The sequence below is a fragment of the Camelus bactrianus genome, chromosome 29, assembly GCF_048773025.1.
Source record: "Camelus bactrianus isolate YW-2024 breed Bactrian camel chromosome 29, ASM4877302v1, whole genome shotgun sequence".
In the NCBI taxonomy this organism is placed as follows: Eukaryota; Metazoa; Chordata; class Mammalia; order Artiodactyla; family Camelidae; genus Camelus; species Camelus bactrianus.
Window position 1 is genome coordinate 11142735 of NC_133567.1, and position 12577 is coordinate 11155311.

General features: G+C 37.3%; 1 protein-coding gene and 1 long non-coding RNA gene across 5 annotated transcripts in view; one reads left to right on the forward strand and one right to left on the reverse strand.

Moving 5' to 3' along the window:
* The window catches only part of LOC141575511 (uncharacterized), a 136159-nt gene that overhangs the window by 83094 nt on the left and 40488 nt on the right, over positions 1-12577 (forward strand). For both annotated transcript variants that reach the window (XR_012503134.1, XR_012503133.1), the window contains exon 2: positions 2901-3034. This is a non-coding gene — a long non-coding RNA (uncharacterized LOC141575511). The remainder of the gene's footprint in view (positions 1-2900; positions 3035-12577) is intronic.
* CPA6 (carboxypeptidase A6) overlaps positions 1-12577 on the reverse strand; it is a 181273-nt gene that overhangs the window by 67489 nt on the left and 101207 nt on the right. The window lies entirely within an intron of this gene.

Here is a 12577-nt window from a genome sequence, read left to right on the forward strand (position 1 = left end):
CACAGCAAAGGAAACCATAAGTAAAACAAAAAGACAACCTACGGAATGGGAGAAAATTTTTGCAAATGAAACCGACAAAGGCTTGATCCCCAAAATATATAAGCAGCTTATACAACTTAAAAAGAAAAAAACAACCCAATCCAAAAATGGGCAGAAGACCTAAACAAGCAATTCTCCAAGGAAGACATACAAATGATCAATAGGCACATGAAAAAATGCTCAATATCACTAACTATCAGAGAAATGCAAATCAAAACTACAATGAGGTATCTCCTCACATCAGTCAGAATGGCCATTATTCAAAAATCCACAAATGATAAATGCTGGAGAGGCTGTGGAGAAAGGGGAACCCTCCTACACTGCTGGTAGGAATGCAGTTTCATGCAGCCACTGTGGAAAACACTATGGAGATTCCTCAAAAGACTAGGAATAGACTTACCATATGACCCAGGAATCATGCTCCTGGGCATATATCCAGAAGGAACCCTACTTCAAAATGACACCTGCACCCCAATGTTCATAGCAGCACTATTTACAATAGCCAAGACATGGAAACAGCCTAAATGTCCATCAACAGATGACTGGATAAAGAAGAGGTGGTATATTTATACAATGGAATACTATTCAGCCATAAAAACCGACAACATAATGCCATTTGCAGCAACATGGATGTTCCTGGAGAATGTCATTCTAAGTGAAGTAAGCCAGAAAGAGAAAGAAAAATACCAGATGAGATCACTCATATGCGGAAAAAAACCCATAAATACATAACAGAAACAGACTCATAGACATAGAATACAAACTTGTGGTTGCCTGGGGGACGGGGGTGGGAAGGGACAGACTGGGATTTCAAAATGTAGAATAGGTAAACAAGATTGTACTGTGTAGCACAGGGAAATATATACAGGATCTTGTGGCTCACAATGAAAGAGAATATGACAATGATTGCATGTATGTTCATATATAACTGAAAAATTGTGCTCTGCACTGAAATTTGACATAACATTATAAAATGACTATAACTCAATAAAAAAAAGTTTAAAAAAATTGGTTTGTATTGTCTTGTTGCAACAAGGAGTGATCTCAGTAAAAGGGTGTTACAAATTATGAGATTTGGACTTGTGTTAGGTGATTTTGTGGAGGGTTTAAACTGGGATTTTTCTCTGGATTGAAAGCTATCAGAAGAAGGGCAATTCTATCATTGGATATCTTGACTTTTATATAGGAGGTGGGAGAAACAAAGTGAGGCTAAAGCTGTAATTGAGAAAAAAAAAGCCATAGTCACTTAAGTCAGCTAAAAAAGGATGTATTTGTTTTTGTTCTGTTTGGATAGTGTTTTTTTCCCCATCTGTGTTTAGAAATGATCTTAGAGGTCTTTTTATCTTATTTCACGAAGGACACAGGTTGGTCTTGTCTGATACTGGTGTTCTGTGAAATGGTTCATGTTCAACAGAACACCAATGTTTTCAGGATGAACACTGTTCTACTTCAGGCCATGTGATAACTAACAGTATTGCTGGCTGAGGGGTGGGAATTCTCACGTGATTAGGCCAGGGTGGCTTGGAGGTGATTTGGAGACCAAGAAGGTTGGGATTATGTAACGAAAGATACAGACATGTGACGGTCCACCCCGGAGAAACCACACACCACCACCTTTCTCACGTGAAAGAGTCGATACCAGCTTAATTCCTGCCCTCTAAGTGAATATTTTAAGACTTAGGATACTAAGGAAATGTTCTTAACTTCTACACTCGAGGCTCCAAGAACTTTAGAAAACTCATTAGATGAGGGAAATAATACTTCACTATATTTTGCTAGCTTAAAATAATTCTTTACCCAAGAATTGAGTTAGCATTTTTAGCCTGGCTTTGTAGAATGGGTAGAAATTATCAGAGATCACCTGGTGCATCACCTGGCTATCCCTTAATAAGGACCTTTGAAGACAAGAGTCCCTGGGCTGCACCTCATCAAGTAACAGATTTCCTCCCACCCTGTTTTGGTGATTTGTGCTTTTAACATTGATGACTTCTTCATGATATTTGATTACTACATTCAGAAGTATTCCATTTGAGGTCCTAAACAAGAGTATGATAGTGCATTTAGATTAAATAAATTTTGATTCTTTTCATTAATAGTTGATGAAAATCACTTCAGAGTTTGTTATGCATTTCCTTTTTCAAGTGCCGGTGTAAGAATTCTACTATGTATTAACCACAGAAATCAAACAGAACTCATCTTTGGCCTAGTGAAAAAAATTCCCAACTTAAAAGAATCAGGAAGAAGCCATTTCTTTTATTTATCTAAACTTTGATATATCACATTTCAGAGCCTTAATTTTCTTAATTACAAATAAAGAGGTTGAACCTATGTGATTTCCAAGTGTCCCTTAAACACTATAATCTGCCAGACTCAGTGTGCTTTTCTGAGTATAAAAGTTTGCATTTCCTTAGGAAAATCTCTGAGTCACTAATAGTTTTTTCACCCTCAGAATCAGAAAAAAGACCCTCTCAAAACTCAGCCCTCGTATCACCTGCCAGTCATCAGTTATATTGACTTAGGTCTGTCCTGTAAATAACATACAAAATAATATTCAATCTTTAAGAAGTTATTGTCAACCCATTTACAACCCATTTGGAAAGCATTTTTCCAAATCAGCTAAGAAGATGAAATGGAAACCAGTACCTTATTTTCTTCTACATTAACTGCAAGCTGTTTTAAAGGCCAGTGAAGAATCCTCCAAGGAGGTCTGGTTGTTCACATGGGGTTGTCATCCTCTGAATCATCCAGAGGATCTGGAGATTGTTCCATCTCTCACTTGTCGGAGGGAATGGGTTGATTTCCAAACATGACAGCTAAGGTAACCACCCCACATCTGTTCACTGTTTACCAAACACCTACAGGGTCTCAGCCATTGAGCTGGGTGCTGGGGATACAGTGATGACGAAGACATACCTCACCCTCAAGAACTAGTGGACATCACCCACTTAGTCTACGAAGAGAAGACACACTAAGACTGTTCAAGTACATTTGGGAGGTAAGTTGGGACACCTTCCCAGGAGAGGTGTTGACTATATGTAATACAGAAGGATGAGGAGGAGTCAGCCTGGCAAAGATGAAAGGAAGTGGGAGTAAGAGATGCCCTTAAGAGGTCTGGGTCAGGGGTTGAAGTTTACCTGAGCCCTACAATCCTGGAAAACATCTTACTGCCCCTTTGTGTTCTAGAAATGGCTTACTGCAAGGAACCGTGCTCCCCAGAAGGCTCATGGATTTCCCCCTTGCTTACCTCTTACAAGCAGACGGAGACCCTCAGATTCCCATTCTTTGCCTTATAAATAATTAGCTGAACTGTTTGTCCTCACTGACCAACCTGGACAAAATACTTGATATCTTGACTAAGAGTTAATTCAGCTTGTCTCTTTCCAGTGGGCCTCTGAACTTTTACTCACCCTCAGCCTGAGACAGCACCCAGCTCCTCTGTAACAGCCCCTCCTGAGCACCTGCTGACCTCATGGTGAAATGCTCTCTGACCTACTCTGGTCAACTCTTCATCCCACTTCCCCATACCTGGTTCTTTCTAGCCTTGTTCACGCCTCCTCACAAATGAAAAGCCCTTTTCTTTCAGCCGTTTGAGACTTAGGCAGCTTGGCATGGTCACTCTGCTGCAATAGTTTTTCCTGCATTTGTAATAAATCCTTTTGAATAAGTATCTCCTTGCTTAGCTCTGGATTTTTCACTTGGCGGTACTATACAAAGGCATGCTCGTAATCTATTTAGAGAATGGAAAGTACAGGAATTCTTTTAACCCATTTCCACGTAACAGGTCCTCGCTTAACTAATGCTCTTCTCTATTGACAAGACTTCCTGTTTCAACACGTGGGATAAAGATATTGCTATCCCATTCCCCACACAGTCACTTCCAAAATAACAAGGAGAACTTGAATGAGAAACGCTGACTTTATCTTTGGTGAAATTTGCTACAGACCTGAGCAATAAAATATAAAGATGAAAAGCGATTAGAGAAATGGTAAATCACTCAGCTGATAAGGGAGAGTTCAAATCTAAGCAGCGAGGGATGAGGAGTGGGGTATCATAGTAGAGCAAATTCAGGAGCTCCACAGAAGCCCTGGATGGGCTCCAGAACTGGAATATGGAAGGTGGGAGTGAAGAGGTGGTGAGAAGGAAACAAGGAGACCTTGTGGAAATGTGCAGATACACACTACTTTATATAAAACAGATAAACAGCAAAGCCCTCCTACAGAGCACAGGGAACTATATTCAAGACCTCGTAATATCTTATAATGAAAAAGAATATGAAAAGAAATATATATAAACTTGAATTACCATGCTGTGCACCAAAAATTAACCCAACATTGTAAAGTGACTATACTTCAATAAAAAAAAGAATCTGAAGAAGGACTCTAAATTTTCTATGCACCAATCCCACCCTTAGGTAACAGCCCTTCCCATATCCCCTGAGAAATATGTTTTCTGGAGAAATTGAAACAGAGGGACTTTAAAGCAGTGATAAAGGGTGCAGAGCGATGAAGTACAATGGTTGGATGGAAAACAGGGAGGTAAAGTGAAAATCTACACAGTAATTGGCTACTTTTACCCAGAGAAGTCAGGGATATACACTCCAGACAGGAGACTGGAGAAACCATTCTATCCCAAAGGAGGCAATTTGTAGTAATAAATGCAAAATCTCTCCAGACAAAGATTCACCCTCAAGCCAGGCCACACAGAATTCTTACATCTGAAACCTTTTTGAAAGTTTCATGGTTTACCAAAAAAAAAAAAAAAAAAAAAAAAAAACCAACAAAAAAAAACCACTCATGAGCAAGGTGCCCACTATAAATAAAAGCCAACATATTCAACACACAGCAGGATTATTCAACTCAAGATCTTCATAGTATCTAAAAGAATGGCTAGAGGTAATTCCTGAAAAAAGAAAGGAAATGAAGAAATCTTGGAATATCTGAAGATGATATTTTGATGTGGTTATGGATGCACACAGATGGAATATTTAAGACAATTACATTATTAATGGGAAAGGTAAAGGGACTTCAAGAGAAGTAAGATGTCTAAAAGGCAGAAAAGCACAGAAAAAAGCATCAGAAAAAGGTTTTCAAAAAAAAAAGTAAGACTATGCCAATATGTCAATATAGTAAATAAAAAGGATTACATTCTTCAGTTAAAAGAGCATGTGTATTGACTATTTACAATAGTCAAGACATGGAAACAATCTAAATGTCCATCAGCAGATACTTAGATAAAGAAGATGTGATATACACACACACACACACAGGAATATTACTCAGCCATAAAAAAGAATGAAATAATGCCATTTGCAGCAATAGGGATGAACCTACAGATTGTCATATTGAATGAAGTAAGTCAAAGACAAATGTCATATGATATCAGTTATATGTGGAATCTGAAAAATATGGTTAATTCTATTACAAACCAAAAACAGACTCATGGACATAGGAAACAAACTATGGTTACCAAAGCAGGAAGGTCAGGGAGGGATAAATTAGGGGTTGGGGATTAACAGACACACAGTATCATATATAAAATAAACAACAAGGACCTACTGTATAGCACAGGGAACTATATTTAAATTCTTATAACATATAATGGAAAAGAATCTGAAAATAAAAAATATATGTATATGTATAACTGAATCACTTTGCTGTACACCTGAAACCAACATTGTAAATCAACTACACTTTGGTAAAAAATTTAAAAAAAAAAGAGCATGTGTATTGAATAATAAAAAGCATTCTCCCAAGTTCTGGTCACAAGAGACATTAAATAAAAATGTTGAAAATAAAAAAATGAAAAAAGATATACTGTATAAATACCAAAGAAAAAAAGCTGGTATAGCTATAATAGCAAAGCATTTATGGCAAAACCATTTTTTAAGGATTATATATATCACTATATGTATATATATAAGTCTATATCTATATACATATGTATATTAATATGGGTCTATATATACTGATAAAATATTCAATTTATTAGGGAGATATAAATACTGTTAATCTGAATGCATCCATACAACAGCATCAAAATATGTACATGGCAAAAATGGACAATATTATAAGGGCTGTAAATTATAAATCCTCCATTATATCCCAGTAACCAAAAGATCAGACTTCCTTCCCAAGCACACACAGAATGTTTTTGAAAATTAACTCAATACCAGGCTACAAAATAAGTTTTAACAGATGTCAGAGAATTCATGTCAAACAAATGTTCTCTGATTACGGTGTAATTAAATTTAGAAGTCAATGACAAAATATATCTACATTTAGAAATTAAAAAAACAGACTTTAACTTGTGAGTTAAAGAAGACACTGTAGTAAAATTAGAACCAAAGCAAAACTAAATAGGACATTTCTAAGAGAGAAATTTATGACCTTAAATGCTCCTGTTGCAGAAGAATAAAGATGAGAAATTAATGAGTCATATGTCTAAATCAAGAAGTAAGAAAAATGATAACAGTAGAAACTACAAAAAGTAGAATACAGGGCATAATAAAAAGAGGATAAATTGATGAAATTGAAAACAAAAGTTATAGAATCAACAAAACCAAAAATGATCTTTGAAACATATTTAAAATAGAAAAATTATTAGGAAATCCACTTAAGAACAAAAGAATGAAGAGTCAAATGATCAATATTAGCAATGAGAAAGTGACAAGGAAAATAGTTATATGCCAATTTTACTTATGAACACAGGTGCCTAAAAATGTATACCAGCAAACTAAATATGAAAGGTTCTAACATCATATCTGAATGCAGTTATGGTTTAACATTAGAAAAACCTATTAGTGTATTGCATCCTATTAATAGTAATGTATTAAACCATATGATCATAACAATTCACTCAGAAAAATGACTTTCAAAATTCTACTTCTATTATAAAATCTGTAGAAATAATGAAAAAGTGTATTTCCTTAGCCTATTAAAGAGTATCTACCAAAAATCTTTATAAACATATGTACACAAGTGTAGAGTTAGAAGCATTCATTTTAAAGTCAGAAACAAAGTAAACGTACTGTAATAGCAATTCCACAGATTCTCATACTGCGGGTCACTGCCAGCAAGAAAATAAAGGAGAAAAAAAGGCTAAGAATCAGAAAGGGAGAAATAAGACTGACATTATTCGTAAACCACTGTCTACAGAGAAGTCAAGAGAGCCAGCACAGGTGAACGATGAGAATTCAAAGATTAGCAGCATTTAGGGATATAAGGTCAAAGTAAATATACACATACATCAATGTAAATGTATATTGATTGGCTTTGAAATATCTTCACAAAAATAACATTAAGTGAAAAGGGTTATAGAATAGTAGGTAGAGGTGATGTTGCCGAAATGGTGACATAGGAGACCCCAGCCTCCATCTTCCAACAAAGGCCAACAATTAGACAGACATCCACGAATAAAAACAGCTCTGGAGTCTACTTAATAAGTTATAGCAACACAGTGGAGTAAAAAAACCTGAGGACAACTGCACGAGAAGAAAAGAAAGGCAGCTTCATTTTGCCTGTATCATCTCATCCCTGGGAGGAGGAACCAAAGGCCAGCGCAGCTGCCGCCCACCTCCTGCAGCTTCCATCAGCTTTTGCCCCACAGGCATTCATAGTTGCTCATGCCATCTGTCTGAGTCCCTCCCGGCTCCCCCTCTGCCGACCTCCCACCTCCAACCCTGGCAGAGCCTGGGAACAGTACCAGCAGCCAGCTCAGGCCTCTGTGGGCATGGAAATGCACACCTTTGACCTGCTTTGACCCCTGTGCTGACCCCCACCACTGCACGTGTACTCAGGGCTGCCAGTCCAGCTGGTATTTTTATGCTACTGAACTGATGCCCATTACCAGCCTCCAGTGCTGCATGCACACCTTGAGGGAGATTGTACAGCCACAGGGGAGCATGCTGACAGCCCAGTGAGGGGTGGGCCCAGCTCAGGCTCTGTCTTCTGTCACTGGCCTGCACCATGATACCCACCTGGAGTTAGCTTCTCCAGCTGCACACCTGCCTGGCCTGACTCTGTCCCCAGCCTCACTGCAGTGTGCGCACCCAGGGGAACACTGTGCAGTGATGGGAGAGCACACCAACAGCCAGGGCTCCTGCAGTTGTCAGTAAGGCCATAGTTAACCCCAGCCCTTGCTGCCTGCCTTGGCCTCTGTTACTACAAGTATATCTGCATCCAGCCCCTGCCTCGACACAGGCACCTGCAGCTGGTGCCTGCAGCCGAGTGTGTGCATACCACCTGCTCTGGTCACCAGTGTTGCCTGTCCCGATCTCTAGGCGTTGGACCTGGAGGTGCTGCTGAGGACCCCTACAGCCCTGGCAGCCACTGGGAACCCCCACCAGTGTTTGCCAAGGACCACACAGTTGTTGATGCTTTGGGTCTCAGTGATCTGAGCCAAAGAGCCACCATGCACCCCTGGACCTGGGACCACTACATGCCCTCACACTCGGTGCCCTGTACCATTAGACCCAGGGTCGCATTACGCCCCAGCATACTGCCCCAGCGCATTGCAAGGGAATGTCTTCCCTTAGTGAAGTCAGCCCACAATATCTGGAAGAAGTGACTGCTGCCTCAAATGTGCAGACACCTGTGCAAGGCTGCAGGGGTTTCAAAGAATTAGGGAATCATGACTCCACTAAAGGAATATAGTAACCTCTGGTAACTGGACCCAAGGAGATGGAGATTCAGGAATTACCTGACAAAGAATTCAAAATAGTTATTCAAAAAAGGGGGCACAAATCTTATTTAAAGAATAATGGCTGAGAATGTCCCAAATCTGAGTAGAGATTTGGACATTCAAGTTTGTGAAGCTAATAGATCACCCCAAAATTTCAATCCAGAAAGATCTTCTCCAAAACACATTGTAAGAAAACTAAAATCAAAGACAGCAGCAAGAGGAAAAGAAATTCTCTCATCAAAGGGAAACCCCATTAAGCTATCAATGTCATAGAACTTGCAGAGCAGAAAAGAATGGGAGGATATATTCAAAGTGCTGAAAGAAAGAAACTGTCAACCAAGAATACTCAGAAAAGTTGTCCTTCACAAGTGAAGGCCAAATAAATACTTTCCCTAATAAACAAAAGCTGAGGAAATTCACCATCAGTACACTTGCCTTACAAGAAAGGTTGAAAGGAGTTCAAGCTGAAATGAAAGGATGCTAATTAGAAACATGAAAACTATGAAAATATACACAACACTGTTAAAGATAAGCTTACAGTCGTATTCAAAATGCTCCAATACGGTAATACGGCGGTGCGTTTACTTAACTCCAGTGTAAATGGTAAAGGACAAAAGTATTAAAAAAGGCTATAGCTATAATTTGTTAACGGGTAATATAAAAAGATGTAAATTGTGACATTAAAAACATAAAGTGGGTAGTAAAAGGGTAATTTTTGTATGTGATTGAAGTTGAATTGTTACCAGAGTAAAATGGGCTGTGATATATATATACGTCTCATGTTTTAAAGCCTCCAAGTAACCATAAAACAAAAACTATGATACATTCACAAGAGATAGAGAAGGAAATAAAAACATACCACTGTGGAAAAATCATCAATTTACACACAAAGGCAGCAAGAGAAGAAGGGAATAAGGGAACAACAAAATAGCCAGAAAAAATAATTCAGTTGGCATTAGTAAGTCCTGATATATCAATAATTACTCTAAATGTAAGTGGACTTAATTCTCCAATCAAAGGGCATAAAGTAGCTGAAGTATGAAAAACAAGAACCAGCTATATTCTGTCTAGAAGAGACTCACTTCAGCTTAAGAACACCTATAACTCAAAGGGAAGGGATGGAAAGAGATATTCTATCCAAGTAGAAAAACCAAAAAAGATTGGGCATAGGTATACTTGCATCAGACAAAATAGACTTTAAGTTGGTAAATTTTTAAATAGACTTTAAAAAATGGTAACGAGAGACAAAGAAAGTCATCAGACAAGGATAAGGGGGTCAATTAATCAAGAAGTTATAGCAGTTAAAGATATATATAATTGCCACCAGATCTAAATATATTAAGCAAATACTAATGAATCTGAAGGGAGAATAGTCAACAATACAATAATAGCAGGGGATCTCAATATTTCACTTTCAACAATGGATACATCATTTAGACATAAAATCAACAATAAAGCATTGGACTTGGACCGTCCTTGAGACTGAATGGACCTAACAGAGATATACAGAAATTGCATCCAACAGCAGCAGAATACACATTCTTCTCAAGTGCACACAGAGATGATGTGATAGGTCCCCAAACAAGTCTTGGCAAATTTAAGAAGACTGAAGTCTTACCAGATATCTTTTCTGAACACAATGCTATGAAACTAGAAATCAATACCAGGAGGAAAACTGGACAACTCATATGTGTGTAAATGGAACAACACAACCCTGAACAGCCAAAGGGTCAAAGAAGAACTCCAAAGAGACTATAAAAATATCTTGAAGCAAAGATGGAAACCCAAAACATAACAAAACCTTTGGGATGCTGCAAGCACTTCTTAGATAAAAATTTGTAGTGATAAATACCTGCATTAAGAAAAAAAGATCTCAAACAACCTAACTTTGTAACTCAAGTAACTAGAAAAAAGAACACACTAAGCCCAAAGTAAGCAGAAGGAAGGAAAAAATGACCAGAGTGAAAATAAATGAGAGACCAGAAAAACAATAGCAAAGATTAATGAAACAGATAGCTGTTCTTTTTTGAAAAGATAAGCAAAATTTATAAAACTTCAGCTAGACTAAGAAAAAAAGATAGAAGTCTGAATAGTTTTTTTTTTTTTAGACCAAGAAAAAAGATTTTACTTACTCATATAAGTAAGATAAGACATGGAAGAGGAGACATTACAAATAATACAACAGATACAAAGGGTCATAAGAGACACTTATAAATAATTATACACCAAAAAATTGGTCAACCTAGAAGAAATGGATACATACCTAGAAACTTATGATTTACCAAGATGGAATCATGAAGAAATAGAAAATCTGAAAAGACTAATAAGCAAATTGGATCAGTAATTAAAAACCTAACATAGAAAGGCCCAGGATGAGATGGTTCTACTGGTGAATCCTATCAAACATTTAAAGAAGAATTAACACCTATGCTTCTCAAACTCTTCCAAAAAAACTGAAAAGGAGTAAAGACTCATAAATTCATTTTACAAGGCCAACCTTACCCTGATACCACAGAAAAGCAAACTACAGGACAATATCCCTGATGAATACAGATGCAAAAATTCTCAACAAAATATTAGCAAATCAAATACAACAGCACATTAAAAGGACTGTACACTGTGGTCAAGTGGAATTTATCCCTGGGATTGAAGGGTGGCTCAACATATAAAAACCAGTTAATGAGACACACTGCATTAATAGAATAAAATATAAAAATCATATGATAATCTCAACAGATGAAGAAAAAGCATTTGACAAAATACATCCTTTCATGACAAAAATGCTCAACAAATTTGGTATAGAAGGAAGTATCTCCACACAATAAAGACCGTATATGACAAACCCACAGCCAACATCATACTCAACAGTGGAAAGCTGAAAGCTTTTCCTAAGATCAAAAACAATACAAGTCCTCACCACTTCTACTCAAAATAGTACTCAAAGTCCTAGCCAGAGCAATCAGTCAAGAAAAAGAAAGAAAAGGCATCCAAATTGGAAAGGAAGAAGTAAAACTGTGTTTGTCTGCAGACGATATGATCTTATATGTAGAAAGTCCTGAAGACTCTATCAAAAGTAGTAAACAAATTCAATAGAGTTGCAGGATAGAAAACCAATATTTAAAAAACAGTTGAATTTCTATACACCGACAATGAACTAGAGAAAAAAATTAAGAAAATAATCCCATTTACAATTGCTTCAAACAATAAAAATACTTAGGAATAAATTTAACCAAGGGTGTGTAAGATTTGTAGACTGACAATTGCCTAGAGGAGTGATGCAGGGTCGTGTCAAAGTAATGCTGAATTTGCATTGGTTCATACACGATTTTCCCAGGCATTCATGTTTTACACTGATAAGTAACAGGAGTTGAACATAAAGTCCTACTTCAGAGGAACAGAAGCAGTTAAAAATTTACCCCATCTACCCCATATTCTCACTCTTGGCTCAGCTTGGCCACTGATCATCCTTGGAAGTACCCTTTGCTTGGTTTTCCCTGCTCCTTCTGAATTTTGTCCTTGTCATTCTGAAGCTCAGTAGCCTCAACCCTCCTGTCACCCTTTTCTATCAGGCCACTTATTTCTTGCAATAAATACCTACACTTATCATACCTGTATCAACTGTAATATTTATTCATTAGGAATTTAACATATCTTTTAAATTATGCTAGTATTTTATTGTTTTTGTTAGTATTCTGTATATAAAGTTGCACAGGTTTCAGTGATCAGTCACTAATCTAATTTTTCTCAAAAGCCTTGTTATTTGTAGTTTAGAATGCAAGGTTTTCTGGAATGCGTATTTATGTATTCCAGCATTATAGCAAAAACACCTATACTCTTAAACAAAACAGAAACAATCATC